The sequence below is a fragment of the Lampetra fluviatilis genome, chromosome 28, assembly GCF_964198595.1.
Source record: "Lampetra fluviatilis chromosome 28, kcLamFluv1.1, whole genome shotgun sequence".
Classification (NCBI taxonomy): domain Eukaryota; kingdom Metazoa; phylum Chordata; class Hyperoartia; order Petromyzontiformes; family Petromyzontidae; genus Lampetra; species Lampetra fluviatilis.
Window position 1 is genome coordinate 12,350,039 of NC_136302.1, and position 21,187 is coordinate 12,371,225.

The window sequence follows — 21,187 nt, forward strand, 5'->3', positions numbered from 1 at the left end:
GTGCTACATTAAACACGAGGACGAGGAGGGCAGCTCACGGTCACGACGGGCCTCCTGACACCCACCCTTCCCCCTCACCCCGCGGTCGTCCGCGCGTGACATTCTACCGCTCCGCTGCTCTCTGTTCGGCACGGCAAAGCTAAAATTGAACGCGCAGGGGGCCACAGATGACGCTGTGAGTGAGTGGGTGAGTGTGTGAGCGCGTGTGTGTGCGGCACACACACGCACACACACTTGTTCCCCGCACCGCGCTATGAACCCAGCGACCTGGGTATCATTCCCGGCCACAGCCAACCTCAGCGGCAAGTGGCGTCGGGAGCGCGGGTTGAGTTGGCCCCTAAATGTGGCGCCTGGGCCAGTGTGGAAACAAGCGTCACCGCTCGCAGGCGACAAAGGTGGCTCGGCCTGGCGTTGTCCACACCACCCCCATTGCCTCGGCCTTGACGGAGCGCTCGCTCGCAATATTTAGCAAACCGGTCCAATCGGAGATGTATGTGTCCTCTCTGCGTTCACACCATCACCACCACTCATCATCATCATTGCAGCGCTGAATGTCTCCCCGCACCTCTCAGCGAAGACTTTGGCAAACCTCGCCATTTTCAAGCGGTTGATCTTGTAGATAGTGAGCACGGCGCTGCTGCTTTCTGGGAGCTGTTTGGGGGAGGTCTGGACTGCCTACCCCCAGTGCAACCAGAGCAGCTGCATGAGCCACAGTCCTGAGCCTCACCTGATATCCCATGGCCATTGACAGCAGAGGGAAATCTGCCAACCGCAGCTACAAGCGATGTTCAAATTCAAGCGATGTTCAAACGAGACCAGGCTACTGTGGATTTAAGTGGGGTCATGGCTGGATGCCCACCCCCACAGTGGAAGGGCTGCAGGCAGATGATAAGCTGGTGGTGAGGGGACAGATCAGCTGCGCGCTAGATTGTGGTGTTCATGACTTGAGTGCATTCGTTCAGAAGATGTTTTTTCGTGGACCTGCCATGCACTGAAGATGTTGCGTGGATGTGCCGATGAGTCCCCATTATTCGAGAAACCTCCCATAGCTGCCCCAGTGAAATGTCCATCTGGTTCAGATACAACGGCAGGCACATTGAAGACCGGATACGGTTCAGGGATGGCGTCCTACTGATCAGCCACATTATAACGTGTGGTGATCACTTGGTAATCGCTGCTCACTCTTAGGAAGAGCTGGAGACTGCTTCTGGACCTGGAGACATGCCTCGCAACCACCTCCATTGCCACGACTTCTCCGTGAGGAACGGGGCGAGGTTGGAGGAGTTACAATTCTTGGGCAGTGTGCTCATGACCTGCTCTCGTTTGCAGCTGGATTGTCATCTGGAGTTTGTGCTGAAGATACTTGGCGCAGTTTCACGCGAAACCTCATATCCAATTACTCAATGTGGTTGTGAAGAATTCTTAAACTCACTGTCGAGCGAGCTGGAAGGATTTTTTGACGCGTCGTTCGAACACTTGTCAGACGTGAACTCGCACGTGTTAAAAGTAGGTGCGATTTCCGTACGAGATCAGAGACGCGTGATTTTATTTTCACGATGAATGTGGAATTGTTTCCAATGTTGCTGGAAAGCGGCTGGCAACGACAGCCAACCTGGCATCAGGAACCAGGCCCAAAATACCCGTCCCCCACCCTGCTCACACGAGCACGGGAAAGTTGTTCATCTCTGTCAGTGGCGGAATGTCCACATTTCCATGGAAGGGGCCAGGTAATCCGCGTGTCAATCAATGCTGAGAAAGCACACGACGACGATGCTGGGCCCCAACAGGTGTCTGCTAAAACAACCTCCGCAAGTAACCTTGCCGAGGCTTAAATTAACATCTCTCTCTCTCACGGTGTGTTTATATTTTTCAAGGCTAAAAACAGCTGTGTTGTCAAATGTACCGCTGCTACAACGGCGACGCGTTTGTTCCCTGCTGGGGTTCAACTGGGTTGGCGTCCGGCCTGACCAACCATCCCACCTCTCCGCAGACCCCCCCTCCCTCCACCCCCACGACGTCGACACCGCACGCCCCATCGGTCCACGCGACACCCTTCCACGTGAGCACTGGATGACGTGAGCAGCAGCGTGGCCCGCGTACGGATGTTTGGTCTTCAACAAACGCGAGCAAAGCGCGCAACGTTCACGGTCATGTCTCCGCCCCCGCCAATTGGCAATGTCCCGCGTTCGCGTTCGCGCGAAGAGATCGCACGAACGAGGGGCAGTGCCTGTAGGTCGACGTTTCAAGCGCCGTGGCCATTTTCAGGAACTGCAGAGGCTTCGTCGGGGTCGTTGCGCCGAGCAGCACGCGGCACGGCCTGAGCACGCGTCAGAGAGCTGTACGCCAGCAGCAGCAGCACAACAGCGACTACAACAACATCAACAACAACAACAAAAACCCGACGCAGCCCGTAAGGCCACGCGGACAGTTTTGCTTTTACGTTCCAAATGAAGTACAGGGCAGCAGTCACCCCGCCGCGCGTGGCATTCCGCCGGTGGTTTGTGGAAATTTACTTATCGGTTAGTTCGGTGAATCAGTCCTTCTCGAGAATTTAAACGTAATGAAAACCACCAAAACCGTCACACCCCACAGCCACGTCACGCACACGCACACGTGTGTCAGCCCGTGTGGGTGTGTGTGCTGGCGGGGGGGAGGGGTTCTACACACCTTCGACACTTCACGTGGCCTCAAAGTGCACCTAGCCTGGCACAAGCGCTGGCCGCGGCGACGTCACCGCCACTTATTGGCGAAGGTCCTCCGGCTGGCTCGTCATTGTGCTCGACCTGCAAGCATCCCACGCTCGCAGGATTCTTGTAGGAAGAGTCGGAGACTAGTTGAGATCCTTACCCTTGCGTGCCACGAGGTTTTCGTTTTCGATTCTTGATTTTTCTTTTTTTAAATGCGTGAAGATGTTTCTGTGTTTTGTTCCTGAGGCTCACGGGTAGAATGCACGGGACAAAATAAAAGCACAATGACAGCACAGGCGATGAGAGCAGAGCGACAACGCAGACACGCGGGGTAGATGGGACACGTGGGACGCGATGAGAGAGGCGGCACGCACACGGAGGTTCAAGCGAGGACACGGAGGTTCAAACGAGGACACGTCAAAAGGAACTCCCATTATGGGAACTGGTCACACGTCCACCCCCTGTGGGCAATGACACCGCGGAGGAGGAGGAGGGAGCTGGGCTGCATTAGATCAATGACTCACTCCTGCCCCCTCCTGCTCCACCACCCGGCCATTGTCCAAGGGAGAGCCTCACCCCCACCATAGGAATGAGGAATTTCCACCTGCGGCTCGTGGGGTGTTCGAGCAGGCACGCCTCTGTGTGTGTGTGTGATGAACTTCTGTCGCACCGTACGTAGCCAGCCGTGCTCGTCTGGGGTGCGGGGAGAAGGACAACAACAACAACAACAAACACAACAACAACAACAACACAACAACAACAAACACAACAACAACAACAAACACAACAACAACAACAACAAACACAACAACAACAAACACAACAACAACAACAACAAACACAACAACAAACACAACAACAACAACAAACACAACAACAGGCAGTTTGTGTTTAGTTTGTTGTCCTTCCCCAACGACCACTGTGACCACAGACTTATAGCCAATCATTGGCCAGAATCTATCCCATCACAGGCTGCGCTCGCGTTCCAGTTGATGACATATGAGAGCGTTTAGGGGTTAGCGTTCGAGTTTAGGATTATGTGTTAGGAAGATTATGGGTTATGGACAGGGTTTTGGGTTGAGGGTAGGTTTAGGGTTAAAGATTAAGGTTAGGGTCAGTGTTTAGGGTTAGGCATGAGGATTTGGGTTCGGAGTTAGTGTTCGAGAGTTAGGGGTCAGTGGTTCTTGATGAGAGGCTGGGATTTAGAGTCAAGGGAGTCAGGGCTACGGTGAAGGGTTTGACTTTAGGGATGTAATCGTCGAACTCTCAACTCCGTGCTTACGTGTGCAGCGGCGAGCCTAGTTGTGTTCTCGGAGATGTTGACTACCTTGCCTGATGTACAGGAGGTCGTGGGTTCGATCCCGACCCTGACGCCTGCTGCTGTATATTTGGAGTTTGCGGTGTCTCTCTCCCCGTTGTCGCGTGGATTTTTCTCCGCGTCCTCGGGTTTTCCCCTCCACGTTTAGAATCAACATCACCACGCGTTTAGAGTATTTGGCTGCTACCAATTGCCACTTGATAAGCTATTTCTTTGAGCTATCGTTTGTGGCGAGGTCGCTTCTGAAAAAGACCTGTATAGCTCAGTGAGCCTTACCTTGTAAAATAAAAACATGTTTTATTTAGTTCTAGCTGTGGGTCGCGATGAACAACGCAAAGCTACGTGGCACGGTCCGCACTACCTGACACCACACACACACACTACACACACCACACCACACACAGCCCACACACACATACACCACACACACCACATACACACACACTACATACACCACACACACCACACACACACACCACATACACCACACACACTCCACACACACACACCACATACACACCACACACACCACATCACACACACCCCACACACACATACACCACACACACCACATACACACACACACACTACACACACCACACACACACACCACACACACACCACACACACACCACACACACCACACACACCACACAAACCACACACACACACCACACACACCACACACACACCACACACACACCACACACACCACATACACCACACACACCCACACACACACACACACACACCACACACACACACCACACATACAACACACAAACACATACACCACACACACACCACACACCACACAGACACACACCACACACACCACACACACACACCACACACACACCACACACACACATGCACGTGCACCTGCCGTTCGCTACATTTTCCCGTCAATATAACACAATCCGCACCAGTCGTGGCTGAACACTCCTCCTGTTTCTCCTATTCCTCCTAGTTCTCCTGGTTCGTGTACGCGTTGTGTTGACCTCCGGAAGCCTCACCGAGCCCGGGGGGGGGGGGTGTTGGTGGGGGCGACGCCACTCTGAGTGATTTGCAGTTCAATTTTCAGCTTTGAGATGTTTGGTCAAAGCCAATTACATTGTGTGGGGTTTGTTTTTCTTTGCTACAAGTGGAAACCAGAGAGCCCGGTAGACACCCCACGCAGAACAGGGCGGGAGGAGCGTAGAAACTACGCACGCAAAGAATCGAACCCAGGCCCTTCTCGCTGTGAGGCACGAACGTTGCCACTGAGTGTCCAGCCTGCCGCCCGAACCGCCGAGCCACGACGCGCATGCGGAAAGCAGAAGAGGAGCACCTCACGACAAATTGTGCAAAGCACACAGCATCGGTGTACGGTGTTTTTTTCTGCAATATTTTGCTGCCTTTTCTTGGATTTTATGTTTGCACTCAGTTGCATATTCACTTTAAGATGGTTTTTGTTCATGTTTTTTGTTTGTTGCGGTTGCACCCGATTCAAGAGCTGAATGGCTCACAGGGCTATACCTAGTACTTGAACTTATGAACTTGAACCACAATGCGACGCTCCAACACGACAGCCGAGTCGGAGCGACGCATCGTGACGCGCATGCGCACGCGCGTCACGACGCGCGTCACGATGCGCGTCACAATGCGAGCACGCGGGCGCCATGGACGAGGAGGAGACTCCCTTCACGGGCCGGCGTTGCCGCCTTGTGATCTGAAGGGAAACGCGGCGCTCGCTGTTCGACAGCGTGAGGCAGCGCGCCCGCTACCTGCTGCCCGGGTGTGGGCTGCGGTGGGCGAGCGTGAAGGGCGATGCAGCGGCTGCGTGGTCACTCGTCGCTCGGCTGCCCGGGGTTGGTGGCTCACGATAGATGCCACGTGGCAGCGAGCGCAGAGACGGCGTGCGCATGAACTACCATGGGATGCACTGCTGCTTAACATAACCTCCACAACAGAATTTGTACGTGTGTATGTTGGACTTCTTTTGCACCGTACTTTAGCCAACCGTGCTAATCGGAGGTGCGGGGGAAGGACAAACTGAACACAAAAAGCAGTTATGAAGAAATCAGTTTTCAGTCGAGCTAATTTAACAGTGCATCGCTTAAGTGGCTTCCTAATATCGGAAGGAAGAGCGTTCCAGACGGCCACAGAAACTCATTTGACGAGATCAGCGAGGCATTTGCGACCCGTATAAACTGGCACAGTGCCCACGTGATATGGCAACTCAGGACACTTGACAGAGCGTTGCTTGATGCATCAAACCAATCGTGCGTGGAGTTGGTCAAACACCCCCACTGTAGGGCCACAGAGCTTGGGCAAACGTTGGTCGCGCGATTTCTCGCTGCCTTCCTTCTCGCCCGTGGCTTTCTGCGAAACTGAAATCGTTTCCTCTTCTTTCTTTGAGAGTGGAGCCAACATTGCGGACGTGTTCAACTGACATTGCACACGTTTCACATCTATTTTTGTTATTTACTTCCGAATTTATTCAAAGCAATATAAGTAACAAAACGCCGTGATGCAAACGACAAAACAACACATGTCAACCCTATATTCATACTATCAGCAAACCCTGTAAACAACGCCCCCCGTTGTTATTATGTTGATGATAATAACATCGTAAAAGTGGGGTGTGTTAGCACTGTCAGTGAACGAAAACAAACATCAACAAGACGGCACCCTGGCTTTGTGAGAATTTGTTTTTAATTTAAAATAAAATATTGTAATGTCTTGCTTGAATGGGGTTAGACCAAGGAATGGGGTTCTACCGGACACACCACGGCGCGACTTTCACGTCACCTTAAGTCACCTCCGTGCTATATTATAAAATGGACCACTTCGCCAAGGGATTGACTCGGCATTCAAAGCAGGGCGCTCCTGGAGATACTCGACTCGGCCGAGACTCCAGCGAGGCTCTGCTCCGCTGGCTCTCCGGCCCCAGCACGCTATCGTGACAGGACAGCGCGCTACTGTGTGGGGGGGGGCCGCGGGGGAGTTGTCAATCCCAAAGCCTCAACCCCCCCCCACTCAACACGCCGAATCCACAACAACCGCCGCTGGCCGCCCCCGCGTCTGCCGTGTCGCTTTACGAGTCTACGAGGTTGTCGGCCGTCTAGTCGATGTCCAATCGACGGTGTTGTCGACGACGTCTGGCAAAATCGAAATTACGTCACGAGCGTTCATCCACGTGCGCGCCTCCTCCTCCTCCTCCCTCCTCTCGCCATTGCGTGGTGAAGGAAGCAAGCGGCGGGGAGGGCGCATTTCCTAATGAGTGTGACTGCCTCGTCCTGAAATGACCCCAGCGTGGAGCCGGAGCTGAGTCATGGTCCCCACGCGCCTCCCCAGCCAACGACGCCAACCACCCCGCACAGGAATCCAGTCGCGTTTCTTGTGAGTCACTCTGAAATAGCAGCGAGACATCTTGTTGATTTGTGGTTGTTGTTTGTTGTTGTTGTTGTAATTAAGGCCTTCACTGTTCTTGGATACGAACAACACGTGACGCGGTCCACCTGGGTCCTTACCCCAACACAACGCTCCAATGGCTCGCGGGGGGGGTGGGGGGGGTAAAGCCGCGACAGCGATCAGGGGGCTCACGGTGGCTGCGTGACAGAGACGCGGTCGGAGTTGCGGCCGTCGTGAGAGGAGCGCGTGCCGAGCCGGGCACGTGGCAGGAGGAAGCAGCGCACCTGCTGTGGGTGGACGAGATGCCACCTGAAGCACGCTCGTCACGTAGCTTGTTTTTATCTTCGGCGGGTAGAACCCACGGGGCTATGTGCGGGATCTTCTTCGGAGGCGACGAGCCCGCAACATTCGAGATGAGTGGCTTCGCGGTCATCATCCTCATCACACGTGGTCATTTGTAGTCGCAGTCAAATCATCTAAACGCATGGTTTTTCCCCCGTCTATGTATGGAGGGAAAGACCGGGGTACCAGCGGTAAAACATCCCACGCGACCAGGGAGAGAGAGAACACGTCAACTCCTGCATAGCAGGCGAGGGGAGATGACGTCTCGCCATGTGGCGCCCCGGTATCAGAATCTTTATTTGGACTACAGGTGGAGGAACCAGATAAGCTATGAAGCTCTTTGTCAAATATGTCCAGTACAGGCGGGTCAGCAAGTTACAACAACAACAATAAAAATGAAAACACGATAAGAGTGCAAAATAGAAAAAATGTAATTAGCTCACAAAAAATAAAAAACGGATATACAGTACGTACACATCGCATAAGTAAATACATTCCTGCCGATTTTCAATTTAAATACAAACTGGGGCAAGGCATAAAAACAACAATAACAGCCCCAGACCACCCCAAGGCAACTTCCCACAGTCCCTCAATAAAATATCACATTTAAATTTGACTTTGAAAGATCCCTTTAAATATACAGGGTGTTTCAAAAAGATGGACCCAATTTCAGAGATATAGCGATTTCAAATCGGGTCCATCAAATATAAAAACCTCGATTTAACGGAACAGAGCAAGTCTGATTATAAATGCGCATCAGGGCAACTGTCTGAATTTGTAACAAGAGATGTTGGTGCTTAGCTGTTCACTCCACATTAAATACAAAGTTCCCCTGTGTAGCCTTGAGCGGTATTTAACGACACATTTATATATAGTTCCGCGATCTAACCCAAAATAACCCTCTATTATGCTTGAGCAGACTGTTGGGGCAATTCCTGTGAGCGAGCAGCAGCTATGGAGGCCACATTGCTCTCCCAGGCACGAGCACAGCGCCCAGCGTATTGACAGACTTTGCCTTCCACTACGCCGACGAGTGACCTAGAAAGCGCGAAACAATACCCGCTCTTTGCGCTCGTGACGCAAAGACATCTGATAGCGAGCGCCACGGACACGCGGAGGGAGGCAGAGAGAGGGAGGCAGAGAGAGAGGCATAGAGAGAGGCAGGGAGAGAGAGGCAGGGAGAGAGGCAGGGAGAGAGGCAGAGAGAGGGAGGCAGGGAGAGAGAGGGAGGCAGGGAGAAAGAGAGAGGCAGAGAGAGAGAGGCAGGGAGAGAGGGGCAGGGAGAGAGAGGCAGGCAGATTGCACAAATCTCGTCATGGCGATTACTTGATGTCGTTTCAATTGAAACGTTATTTATCAAAATTGCTGAATTCGGTTTTGAGACTTGTTCTTCAGCTTGCCCGTGAGCTGAAACAATAACAATCGGCGCCTTAAACGCGTGCACATGCGGCAACTGTTTGACTCTGTCGGGTGGCGGAGGGTCTTGACGACACAAAGCCGCTGTTACCCAAGCTCCCACTCGCAGCCCCCAGCGCCGAGAATGACCACCTTGGCGCTGTCCGCTACTCCCGCAGTGAGACACCGCTCGGAGCCACCTCGTGGGGATCGCTCTGCCTTGCGATGTCAGGAAGCCACTGGAGCTATGCACTTTTAAATCATCATCATCATCTAGATCGACAAACTCGTTTGTTAAGAATCTTTTTTGCGTGTCTTCAGTTTGTTATCCTTCCCCCGCACCTCCGATTAACACGGTTGGCGACGCAGGGTGCGAAAGAAGTTTAACACACATCAACGCCTGCATCACACGAGTAAATACTGTACATCATGCTATGCTGGCTCCCCATCGCTGGCTGTCAATGTCCCACAACGTCAACGGCAAATTCACCGGGGCACGGACCTCGAAGTGCCCTGTGCCAGAGACACGAGGTGCGCGATGAGACAAGAACGCCACTGGCCGCACTTCCAGGACCGCGTGGGCAGAGAGAGACACTCAATGTGTGTCGGGAACACAGGGTCCGCATTTTCCGAATTCGACAAAACAACCCTCAAAGTCACTCAATTGGGAAGATGCATAGCGATCACTGCACCCTGCCATCGCCACGAGGCAGGAGTCTCCAATGAAGACGCAGTGAGGTGTTACCGATTATCAAGCGTGAAACTGCATGGGAAGGTGCACGTCTGGAATGACACCGATAGACACGAAGCGCGACACGAGAGTCAGAGATCTTGCGCAAGTTGTGAACACGTTGACGACAAAGAAAGGTGACACGGGCTTAGCAGGCCGCGGGGTTAGAAGGGACGATGGCCGGTGGATTCAGACCAACAGCGGGAAAGTGGCGACCAAAGCAGAGAACATGCCAGAGAGGACGTCTGCTGTGGAGAGTGAGCGATGAAGTCGACTCGTGTGATGAATAGTTCGATTGTTGATATTTTCACGACAGCGAGAGATTTGTGACGGTTTGGGGAGTCCTTTATCCAGGAGAGGATAGATCATGGATGATGAACGGCAGTGTTAAGAATTGACTGTGTCCCGTCATACGAATGAGGAATTTCCACGGCTGGCTCGCGGGACGTGACGGAGATGAGCGATGGCTGACAACCGTTTGGGAGAGATCTGACCTCGACCATCACCGTGCCCCTGTGCCAGGTGGTGGCATGAAAGCGGCCATTCAGCTCATATCACGTCCTTGCAAACGCATCAATTGAAATGCAAATAGTTTACAGAAGCCGAGTTAGAATCTCGCGTTTATTTGATGCCACGACGAGCGATGACTCGCGTGGATGACGAGTCGCGGGGCTTGGCTCTGCGTGTGTGAATCCTCTGCGAAGGTGACCTACTTCCACACGGCACACAACACCACCACGCTTATAAATATCTACACCTCCCATGCCCCCCCCTCCTCCTCCCCCCGGCTTTTGCCGTGCAGATTGAACGTGCAAGCAAATCGTTGGCATTGATCCGTAGGCTTACGGAATTCCTTTCTGCGCCGTCGTCACCGTTATTAACGCAATTAAAGAGACGCGCTCCGGTCACCTACCAATTTCGCACCGACCGCAAGTCTGTGCCTGTGTCTGCCTGCCTGTGTCTGCCTGCCTGCCCGGCGAACTCGTCGCTATGGGTTAATTCTCGCGGTAAATACACGCGCCAAAGGAGCTCTGTTGCACGATTTGTGAACATCCTGGGAGGTCATCTCCTCTAAAACCCTGGCAGGGGCTGCAATTAGAGATGAGTGCCTTGGTGACATCACACGCGTACACACCCGTTCGAGTCTGTATCGACTGTCTGGCAGACAAGAGAGATCAGCAAGGAGGCTTTGGCCAGTTTGATGTGGTTGAAAATCAGGCGGGCATGGATTTCTGAGAAAAAGGAAATGTTTATTTGAAAACGGATTTACGGAACGGGGCGATTTGTGAGAGGGGATTTATAAGCATAACAAGGAAGGCATCCGTGCAGATGTTTGTGAAGCTGTGAGTCACGGAGAAGAGACCTTGGGGTCTCTGAGTGTGCGGAGGTTGTCAGGCACCTCGCGCGCGTGTCCTCCGGGTGTGCCTCTGACTTCCTACCACACGTCACGCGCGTGTAAAACTCATCTATGGAGTCGGACAAACATCCCGAGCAATTGTTAGCGCCGGTTCTGGCTTCCTCCCGCTCACGTCTGGACATGTGTGAAAAAGAGCTTCATAGCTCATCGGATTCCTCCAATATTAATACATATTCTGAGTCTGTGGTTTTTTATGCCTCCGAATCGTTATTTATCTCTCTGAGAGTGAACGGAAGCCCCAGCGCGCGTTACCAACTCGTCTCATTATATTTATCTTAGATTTCTGAGGAATTGTGGAGCCGGCGAGCGGACGGCGCTGCGAACGCAGTTGCTTGGACGGCCTTGAGCAAGAGGGTCCCCCGGGAGGAGAGATCTTGTGACCCTCACAAGGTCACGCGACGTGGCGAGCCTCGTTAATGAAACGCTGCTGAGGGGGGTGCCCACCGTCGCCGCCGCTGCCGGCCTAATTGTTTTTTTTCGCGGAGGACAACAACTGAAAGGCAACACCGAGGTCCGTGCTCAGTCGCCGTGGTGACGGCTGCGTCACGCGGACGCACGCGCGCGCACGTGAGCCGAGAGCTCACGTGAGCGCACGCGCGCGCACGCGCATGCGTGCGTCGGCCCCGCGTAATCCACCGATTCAGAGTCTAGGCGCTAAGGCGTGACGCTAACGAGGAGTGGCGGGCGGGAGGGAGGGAGGAAGAGAGGGGAGGGGAGGGAGGAAGGGGAGCGCCATTCCGCCAGCGCGCGCGTCCACGTCGCGCACGCTCGATGCGTGGAACCCGCGCGCTGCACCAAGCGCAGGGCCCCCCCCCTCCCTCCCAGGCCCCCCCCCCTCCCACCTCGGCTTTTCCGGCGCCACGGGCATTGAGGATGATTCGATGGTCGCGTTCGGAGGGTGGTGAACACCGCTGGCGTCAGGGTCGCGGCGACCGGGTCGCGTTGTCTGCCCGAGTGCGCGCGGCGAGCTTGGGTCGCGTGGTGGGCGGGAGGCAGCAGCACGGATGTGGACTCTGGTATCTCAGAATACTTATTTGTAGTGGAGGAATCCGATGAGCTAATGAAGCTCTCTTTCACAGATGTTCAGTCGGGGCGGATGCGACCGTTACAACAACTAATACAACAACACGACGGGAGTGAAACGTAGAGAGGAAAGCTACGAAAATCACTCCTAAAAACTAAATAGTTTTATCTAATCAGGTAAGGCCCACTCAGCTATTCGATTCTTTTTCAGAAGCGACCTGGCCACAAATGACTGCTCAACCAATTGGACTATCATCACGTGGATGTTAATAGCAGCCAAATACTGCCAATACTCCATCATGTGTATAAAGCTGCGAGCGTCGTCCGCTCGTATGCGTGCGATTCCTCCAGTACTCCGGGTTTTATTTCGCAAACTCAAATTACTGGATTCAATTGAATCGGCAAAAAAATATCCCAAAAGCAGATTCTTCTTGAAAAATCGCCCTGATGGATACTGAATAAGGATTTGAATTTATTGGGCGCTTATACACCAGCATCGCAAAGCTCCTCACATCACACCTCTTCTCAAGCATTCCAACGCCCAGCATGTGTGTTATTTTTTTCTTTAGCCCTGGGAATTATCATTATTATGAGTAGGAGTATTGTAGACAACAAGGACTTGGTTTGTATGGGAAGAGCTTTACACTGTTCAACACGACCACAATTGCAGCAGAAGGTAGCACTAACTATAATAACGCCGATTCCTGTGGCAAACCATTCATTAAAAGGGCGTTGAAAAAGAAAAAATATTCATCGTCAGTCTTTTGCCGTGAATAATCGCTGTAGCAATTGAACTTTTGAATTTGACCAGGTATACAGCTCATTTTCAGAAGCGACCTGGCCACAAATGATAGCTCAACGAAGTGGCTTATTGTGTGGACATGTGTATCAGCCGAATACTCTAAACGAATGTTTTTTTTATGTATGTGGAGGGGGGGAAAAGGACCTGGAGAAAAATCCACGGGATCACGGGAAGAGACGTGCAAAAGCCAAATATACAGACATCACCAGGGTTTGGATAGAACCCATAACCTCCTGTATACCAGGCAAGGCAGTGCACATCTCGAGGTAGTTGATGTCAATAGCCATAGTGTTACCCGTGGCTATTGACAAGGTGAGACGTTTTACGTGAGTTAGAATCTGTATTTATACTGGAGGAATCCGATGAGCTATGAAGCTCTTTTTCATAGACGTCCAATAGTTTTCACAGATGTCCGATAAGACTCAACATGGTGGGAAGCCGGTACACAAACGTCTGATTGTGCTGAGAAGGCCACACTATCAGCTCTTTGGGGTTGATGGCTAACACAGGCCACTGAGATACGAGCACAGAAACGTCGCCTTTATCTGTCCGTGCAATGTGTGTTAACAACATCCTGTTGTGCTTTGAGGTATTATAAACATACCTGTTTGTGTGCATGGCTATTATTAGTGTAAAGCCTTTATAAATAAAGTTAGGCTCCTTGGGGTATGTGTAAGGCTATTACTATGGCAATGTCTAAGCTTGTTAGCGCTAAGGGCCTGGACTTGTTAGGGTCTGGTTTAAGGGTGACCTAATTACATGCACCATTTTTTTCTGCATTCAATCGGCTTACAATCAATTCGGCAAAGTATTTTTCGACAGTGGAAATTGATTTCATAATGGAAATCGATTTCGAAATCGATTTCCATTGTGTGACGTCTTCATTTGAAGTCTGCTGCTGTCACGATGCAGGCTGCCTATTGCCCAGGTTACAAAGGTGTCCATGCTGCTGCCTGCAAAAAAACAACCCACGGAAGCGTTTTAGGCTTGAAGCAAGCAGGGTGGTGGAGTGGTCACACTCATGCCGAGCAACTAACATCCACCTGGGTTCGATTCCTAACATGGGGCGTCTTTCAGTGTGGACTCCCTCCCTCTGTTCTGCGTGGATTTCATCCAGGCTCTCCGCTTTGCGCCCAGAACTCATCACGCAGAGTGTTGCTGGCGTTGGCCAATCACCCCGATGCAGGATTCGTCGGCCTCGGTGTGGCTTTCCTGGCGAAACAAGTAACTATTAGATTCATTAGTATTACTTTACAGTCAAGACCTCCAAGCCACTGGCGTTTTGGCAGCAATATTGCATCAATGAATGTTCTGACTTCACGCAAAAGCCGCTGCGAGATGAACGTCTCCCGTGGGACCGTCACTGCGAACCTTCATCACGATGCCATCGTCTCGCTCGGGACAATGTCCAACTGGTGCTGCCCAGCTTGGCACGCCGGCCTGACAGGCACGGCCCTGCTGGTGAATCGCGACCGCTGCTGCTGTTGTGTTTGATGCTGCTGCTACTGTTGTTGTATTTGATGCTGCTGCTGTATTTGATGATGATGTTGTTGTATTTGCTGCTATTGTTGTTGTATTTGATGCTGCTGCTACTGTTGTTGTGTTTGATGCTGCTGCTGTATTTGATGATGATGTTGTTGTATTTGCTGCTATTGTTGTTGTATTTGATGCTGCTGCTACTGTTGTTGTGTTTGATGCTGCTGCTGTATTTGATGATGATGTTGTTGTATTTGCTGCTACTGTTGTTGTATTTGATGCTGCTACTGCTGTTGCTACTGCTGCTGTTGTATTTGCTGCTGCTACTGCTGTTGTATTTGCTGCTGCTGTTGTATTTGCTGCTGCTGCTGTTGTATTTGCTGCTACTGTTGTATTTGCTGCTGCTGTTGTATTTGCTACTACTGCTGCTGTTGTATTTGCTGCTGCTGTTGTATTTGCTGCTACTGCTGCTGTTGTATTTGCTACTGCTGCTGTTGTATTTGCTGCTGCTGTTGTATTTGCTGCTGCTGTTGTATTTGCTGCTGCTGCTGTTGTATTTGCTGCTACTGTTGTATTTGCTGCTGCTGTTGTATTTGCTGCTGCTGCTGTTGTATTTGCTATTACTGCTGCTGTTGTATTTGCTGCTGCTGTTGTATTTGCTGCTGCTGCTGCTGCTGTTGTATTTGCTGCTACTGCTGCTGTTGTATTTGCTGCTACTGCTGTTGTATTTGCTGCTGCTGTTGTATTTGCTGCTGCTGTTGTATTTGCTGCTGCTGTTGTATTTGCTGCTGCTGCTGCTGCTGTTGTATTTGCTGCTACTGCTACTGTTGTATTTGCTGCTGCTGCTGTTGTATTTGCTACTACTGCTACTGTTGTATTTGCTGCTGCTGTTGTATTTGCTACTACTGCTGCTGTTGTATTTGCTACTGCTGCTGTTGTATTTGCTGCTGCTGCTGTTGTATTTGCTACTGCTGCTGTTGTATTTGCTGCTACTGCTGCTGTTGTATTTGCTGCTGCTGTTGTATTTGCTGCTGCTGCTGTTGTATTTGCTACTGCTGCTGTTGTATTTGCTGCTACTGCTGCTGTTGTATTTGCTGCTGCTGTTGTATTTGCTACTACTGCTGCTGTTGTATTTGCTGCTGCTGTTGTATTTGCTACTACTGCTGCTGTTGTATTTGCTGCTGCTGTTGTATTTGCTGCTGCTGTTGTATTTGCTACTACTGCTGCTGTTGTATTTGCTGCTGCTGTTGTATTTGCTGCTGCTGCTGTTGTATTTGCTGCTGCTGTTGTATTTGCTGCTGCTGCTGCTGTTGTATTGCTGCTGCTGCTGCTGTTGTATTTGCTGCTGCTGCTGCTGTTGTATTTGCTGCTACTGCTGCTGTTGTATTTGCTGCTGCTGCTGTTGTATTTGCTGTTGCTGCTATGGTGGTGGTGGTGGAGGTGGGAAAGGAGGCCACACCGCGCCTGGAGGCCGTCCCAACGCCACGTTCCCCTCTCGCCACAACTCGTCGGGTGCCAGGGCTCGTGCCACGTCGCGATCCTCTCGGCCATCAGCGGCACGCGTCGACGTGCAGAGAGACCCCCTGCGCTCCACGTGGTCATTCTCGACCTTGCTGGGCTGCTGCTGCTGCTGCACCCCCCCCCTTGTTGAATGTTGTTTCAACCGAGTAGCTCTCCCTTTGCCTGGCCCAATATGGTTGTCTGAGAAGTACAATGTTATGAATAATGAACGTCGATATTTTTTAACCAATTTTCCATTTAGTGAGGTATCCTAGCTAAGTGCAAGCGAATAAAAACATTCCATGGGTGACGTCATTGTTGGCGCTCGCTGGTTGCTCCTGGCAACCCGCATTGTGTACCCATCAATGCGTTTATGAAGGTCTTCTGTATCGTTCTACGGTACCGTACGGATTTAAATTGTGTCGTAGTTATGTACTATTGCCATATTAATACGTGATTATTCACCAATAATAATCATTTCGCACATTTGTAATATCGCACTTCCACGACTGCACAGCTCCTCTCTCTCTGGGTGGCTTCCCTCTCTGTCTCTCTACTGCCGTGACGTGCACTCTGCCTTTCCACGCTGGCCGCTGGCTGGCGACGATGCGGTCCGGACTCCAGGCTCCCCACACCGACCCCGAGTCCTCTCACTGCCTCTCCTTATATAGCTCTCGGCGGAGCTAAGCCCCGCCTCCAGCCCCGCCCCCTCGTGGAACCTTCCCCAAGGTTCCCGTACATTCCCACGAGCTCCCCCCGTTACCTTTGGCCCAGATGGAACCCTTCCTTCCGATTGGATGTTAGTTACCCAGCAGTGACTATGCAATGACCCTTCGGCGCGCTCTCATTACACATTTATAAATCACCTCACGTGCACCCCCTGGGACATTGACACGTACTTACCACGTAGTACCACCACGTGGTACCCCCAGGGGGTCCGCGTACCCCCGGTCGAGAGCCCCTCTGCTCTACGTCATAGACACCCTGTGTATGTCAGTGGCTCTCTGTGCGAGTCTGCGGCTCTCTGTACCATCAGCGGAAGCTCTTCCCCCGTAACCCCAACAGACGTTGTGTCCCGGTGCGCGGTCCACCTCTTAGTGGCATGCTCCAGGTTCAGCAGCAGCGCCTCCAACTGCTCCTCTGAGTGAGCGGCAATTACCAAATCATCAGCTTACATAACATGGTTGACCAATAGGGAGTCATCCCTTGACCGCACCCGGGCATCGATCAGCCTCCCATTGTATCTGTACCAGATGGAAATTCCTCTGGTACAGCCACCACAGCGGCTTGTGCCAGGGGCCCCGGGGGGACAGGCGTCTGTGACGTCTCCTGGCCAAACCCCATTTGGCGGAGCCAGGAGATTGAATCTTTACCCTCGGGGCTCCTCCAAAAAAAACAAATACGGATGACTACGTGGAATGTTCGAATGCTCACTGCGGAGGAGAGGCTGCCACTCCTCTGTCGGGAGCCGGACCGGTACCGCCTGGATCTGCCTGGATCTCTGTAGTATTCAGGAGGTACGGTGGACCGGCTCTGGCTCCTGCCACCATGAAGGGTAGACAGTCCTCTACTCGGGGGAAGAGACTATCAAACAACAGGGAGTGACTTTTCTTCTGAACAAAAGAATGAAGGGGGTGGGAGCGTGGCGGTGAGGCAACAAAGACACACACACGCACACACACGCTGACATACCGATACCAATACACGGCCATTTGCCACGAAGTGGCGGCGGAAACGTCACCACGGCGCCTGTGCCAGGCCAGGTGCACTTTGAGGCCACGTGAAGTGTTGAAGGCTCCCTGCTAACAGGAGAAGGTCTCAGGACAGACCCAGCAGGTGCCACGGGTTGGCTGAATGAGATGACTGGCAGATGCACCACCAGCTGTACCCCCTACTGTGCTAACTTGCTGTATTTTATCGGCCCAGCGATCCGCTCGTTGTTGTGAGCGTCGCTTCTCTGCCCTCCACTGTTGCTAGAGGGCCACTGCCTCCAACTGCGCAGTAGCAGCAGCGTCCTTCACGAGCCTCATCCACATACAACACAAATACAAAGACACACACGAGCGCACACTCACAACCAGACAGAGCCATCATCATCACAGTCCCTTGAAGAGCTCCCCTCCCTTGACCGATCCCCATTCCCCCACGGGGTGATCCCCCTCTGGCCACAACCATTTAAAATCGCCATGTCGTCCCTACTCGCTCAGGGCGCGGTGGGTGGGTGGGGGCGGTGCTGAACTCGCTCGAACTGATCCCGGGCCGGCTCGGCTGCGTCTCGGCTTGCGCTCAATAAGAAAAAAAACCAACCAATCGCGTTCGGCTCAGCGTGATACACCTCCCGTTGGCAACCAATCACGGCGTGAAAGTTGAGATGGGGGGGGGGTTAGGGCCCCAGTGGACAATGTGGAGGGGGGGGGGGTTGTGACGCACGTTGGGACACGCGAAGCGGGGGAGGGGTGGGGAGGGGTGGGGAGGGGGTGGGGAGGGGGTGGGAGACGCCGCGGGCCGATTCCGATGGACGACATTCGCGTAACGGGAGAACGCGGCCGCCCAGCTCACGGCAGCCGAGGAGCGGCGGCGGCGGTGCTGGTGGAGGTGGCCGCTCTGCTGCTGCACGTGGCTTGGCTGTAATCCATCGCTGTGTGGCGGAGGCAGCAGCGAGGGTTGGCGGATCACCGCACACGGATGTGGCTTTGAAACTTCCTTCACGTGGGCGTCGTCCATGAGGTTGATCGCCATCAGTTTCCAGCCGTACGGGGATCGAGCGTTGCCCCCTCGCGCTCGTGTGGGGTTTCTCTGGGGGAGCTCGGATTTCACCCCAATTGTATAAACACCCAATAATTGAGAAGAATATTCTGGCAATAATACAGATGTTCAAAAAGCAATTTGACATACTCGTGGCAAAGCATTGCTTTATTTTTTACCAGGTAAGGCCCACTGAGCTAGGTAGCTCTTTTGCAGAAGTGACCTGGCCACAGATGATAGCTCAACAAAGTGGCTTTATATCGCGTGCACATGTATAGCAGCCAGATACTCTAAACGCGTGTTTCTAAATGTGGAGGGAAACACCGGAGGACCCGGAGAAAAATCCACGTGACCACGGAGAGAGAGAGAGACACGCAAACTCCACATATACAACGGGCGTCAGGGTCGTGGCACCACATCTCTCCACCGTGGCACACACAAACAAACATGCTCTGATTATAATATATGCATCGTCTTCGAAAATGATTGGCATACACCCGCCAATTGCCTGAAAATATATTGAAATACAAACCCGATGTATCAGCAGCTGGACCCTCGTCTCGAAAGAGTCATCCAACTAGGTTTGGCTTTCCTGGATGAATAAGTAATTTATATTATTATTAATGTAAAAGCTAAAAGTGAAGTAGTGTATTTGGGTGAACGTGTTTGTTAAAGGTCTGCACTTATAGAGCATCTGCGGAAGCCCTGACTAGCCGTGGACACAACAAACCCGAGCCCCCTCCGCTTCTCCCAGGAATTAGAATTCTCATCGCGACTCGAGGCGGGCTGCCAATCACGACCTCTGCGACCTTTGCAAAGGTCCCCGGCGCAGCCGAGCGGAGTGACTGCGCGCAGCAGTTTACCACTGGTGCGTATGGCTGCATGTGTCTGTACGTGTCACCGTGATGCGTCTACGCGTGTGTGCGTCCATGTGCGTTTGGAGGTGCGGCTGTATGCGTGTGACCACGTCTGTATATGTATGTGTCTACTTTCAACGTCTTTCGCACTGTACTTAACCAACCGTGCTGAACAGAGGTGCGGTCTATGTGTGCCTTGTGTGTGTGTGGAGGGGGCGGCAGTGTGGTGGTTAGCGCATTGCGTTACGGACCAGGCGTCCCTGCTTCGATTCCCGCTCACGACCGCCACCAGTGACGATTATCTGAACCGGTCCTGGTCCTCCCCTAGGTCGACTCAGCCTCAAAATAGTACCTGGTGCGGTGTGTAAACAACACCACAAGGGAGACAAAGGCGGCCGGGGGCGGTGTCCGCCACCGACCCCCTCGTGTGTCATGCCGGCCTTAATAGATGCTCGCTAACAGCACTTTCCCCAATAGCCCAAAATCCCTGTAAGGGCATAGAGAAGCTCTTTGACTTTGTATATAATCTATATGCAGCACCAACCTTCATCTGTCACGGATGCAGCAGCCAATTGAGGCATTTGCCAATGCCGATACGCTTGTCCAAGTCTTATCAGTGGCTTAGCATTGATAAAGCATGTTACTTCATTAATCAAAATATAAATGTTTATTTATATTGCAAATGTAATCTGACAGATTGAATGTCTGAATCTTGTTTGATCAATAACGCCCCCAACTTGCCCTTTGTGACTACAAATGGAGATGTTTTCAGCACGGTTAATCAGAACTGCAATAACACAAAAGATTACACAAACACAGTCAGGAACAACTGCTATTCACCACTAAGTGGTGGTGAAGTCATCGCAGCGAATGTGCCAGGCTCAGTCGACTTTAAAGCCGTGTCAAGTGTCAACGGCTTGCTGGCCGTATTGCTGGCCAAGATGTTTTGGGTTAACTTGAGATGACTGGAAATGTACTGCTGGCGCTCCCCACTGCCTCCACTCGCTGTGTTTTAGCCGCCCGCGCTCTTTTGTCGTTGTGAGTGTCGCTCCTCTGCGCTCTGTCGTTGCTGGAGGGTGGCTGCCTCCAACTGCCCGGCAGCGTCCTTCACGAGCCTCTTCCGCCACAGAGGCCGATCTTGACACCGCTGGTACCAGTCATCTGCAAGTCCAATCAGATTCACATCCTTCATGCGCCATATCTGCCTATTTCTTCCCTAGCCTGTGCCAAATCATTTTAGCTATTTGGACATGCGGCCAACGATACCGAGCCAACCCAATCTCACAGATGGGACTGTCCAGGTCTTTCAAGCAACTGTGAGCTCCTCACGCAGTCCAGGCAAACCTCTATATTTTAATCTCGCTCAGGTCTTTCTGTGACGGCTGTGGCCGAGAAGACCCAACCACACGCCGTTACGTAGCCAATGATAATGCGATGCCATTCTACCGATTCTGACGAACACCTCCACTGCCAAGCCGCAGCTGGCCACGGGCACATGA